This window comes from Hordeum vulgare, chromosome 4H, assembly GCF_904849725.1.
Source record: "Hordeum vulgare subsp. vulgare chromosome 4H, MorexV3_pseudomolecules_assembly, whole genome shotgun sequence".
In the NCBI taxonomy this organism is placed as follows: domain Eukaryota; kingdom Viridiplantae; phylum Streptophyta; class Magnoliopsida; order Poales; family Poaceae; genus Hordeum; species Hordeum vulgare.
In genome coordinates this window covers 275,928,004-275,930,503 of record NC_058521.1, presented here as the reverse complement: position 1 = coordinate 275,930,503, position 2,500 = coordinate 275,928,004, and positions in this window count along the sequence as shown.

Below are 2,500 nucleotides of genomic sequence, written 5' to 3'. Positions count from 1 at the left end.
GATGGGAACAACGACAACAACGACAACAAATACTAGAATGACAACAATGATAACGATAACAACAACACAAGAAAACTATGATGACAAGGATGACAACAACAAGAACAACAACAAAAACAACAATGACAACAACAAGAACAATTACAACAACAGAAAGAACAACAATGACGACGATGACGATGACGATGATGACAATGACGACAAAAGCGACAACGACAACGATGACGAGGATGACAACGGCGACGACAACGAGGATGACGACGACGACGACGAAGACAACAACAACAAGAACAACAACGACAACAACAACAACAATAACAACAACAACAACAACAACAACGACGACGACGACAAGGACGACTAAGACAACAACAACAACAATAACAACAGCGAGAACAACAACAACAACAACAACAACAACAACAACAACGACGACGACGACGGCGACGACGAGGACGACGACAACAACAATGACGACAAGAAAAACAACCACAACAACAACAACAACAACAAAAATAACAACAACAACAACATCAACAACAACTACTACAACAACAACAGTAACAACAACAACAACAACAACCAAAAAAACAATAATGACAACAACCAAAAAAAACAATAACAACAACGATGACGACGAGGACGACCGCAACGATAACGACAATGTCGACAACAACGACAAACACGAGAACAACGACAAAAATGAAAACAACAACAACAACAACAACAACAAAAACAACAACAACAACAATAACAATAACAACATCATTAACAACAACAACAACAGAAACAACAAACACAACCACAACAACAACAACAACAACAACAACAACCACGACGATGACAACGATCACAACAATGACAACAATGAAAACGACAAGAACTACGAAACCAATGACAACAACGAGAACACCAACAACAAGAACAACAACGAGAACATCGACAACAATGACAACAGCGAAAAAATGACGACCACAGACACAACGACGACCACAACGACAACGACGAGAACAACGACTTCATAGACAATAATGACAACAAGGACGACGACAACAACGACCACAACGATAACGATGAGAACAAGGACAACAACGACAACAACAACCACAACGACAACAAATACTAGAATGACAACAATGATAACAACAATACAACAAAACTATGACGACAACGATGACAACAACAACAACAACAACAACAAAAACAACAATCACAGGAACAAGAACATGAACAACAACAGAAAGAACAACAATGACGATGATGACAATGACGAAAAAAACGACGACGACAACGATGACAAAGATGGCAACGACGACGAGGAGGAGGATGACGATAACGACGACGATGAAGACAACAACAACAACAATAACAGCAACGACAACAGCAACAACAACAACAACAACAACAACAACAACGACGACACGACGATGACGACAACAACAACAACGACGACAACAAAAACAATGTAGCGACCCGACTCAAAACGAGTCAAGCCTCTGTGTTTCTGTGCCATCCCTGGATCAGTATGCTGGCACACACAGTACATCAATGTATATATCAAAGTGCAATCACATGTAAATAGCGTAAAACTGATATATACCTTAAATATTTCAGCGGAAGCAGTCAAGGGAGTGGAGTCCCAATAAACACCAACGGCAAGTTGAGTGTAGACCGTAACCCTGAATCGTACTCTTACTCGTCGAAGAAAAACACTGCAACATAAGACGTTGCATCGGTGTAGGTCAGCATATTGAATATGCCGGCAAGTCACATAACAGAGGGGTGAAAAGTAATCATCTATACTATATGCATATATGGTAGGTGGGGTTATAAGTTTTTAGCGAAAAGCAAGTTTTCTCCTACATCAAGAGAGGGCTAAAAGCAAAATGTTACTACATTGTTGGTTGTTAACGAGATGGTTGCACCAACCAATTCTCGTACCCATGTTGTCAATAATACCCACATCAATATTATTATTTGTGTTGAGAATTTCAGATAACTTCAGTTCCTTTGGCTCAAGTTGTCCATGACCGTGGACACGGCTAATCGATTAGGTTTGAATACTCTGCAGAGTTTTGCACACGTTCCCCACAAGATTTGATCGCCTCCGAGTATGTCCTCGCATTTCAGGGTGTTTGAAGACCGGATGATCAAAACATGGTCTTTCAACGGGTCCCTCTGAATCCCTGTCGGTGCCCATCCAATCCTACTGTTCTTCTACATCTGCTAGCACCGCCTGTCCAGAGTTGCCGCGTTGCCAACCAAGTCAGAGCCCATAATGACTTGCGGCTGTGTAGGTAAGCCTTGGGTCTTGAAAATATCCGTCCGTCTCTTTGAGCCTGGGTGAAGCTTTCCGCAAGATGTCATGGCCGTCTCCAGCATCCCGGGTCATCCACTGGTTTCACCAGGGAGCCGATCAACCGTCCTTCACCCAGAGTTGCATTGCATCACGAGGTCTTCAAAAGTCTTGACTTAACCGGTCTTGGTTATTAAATTATTC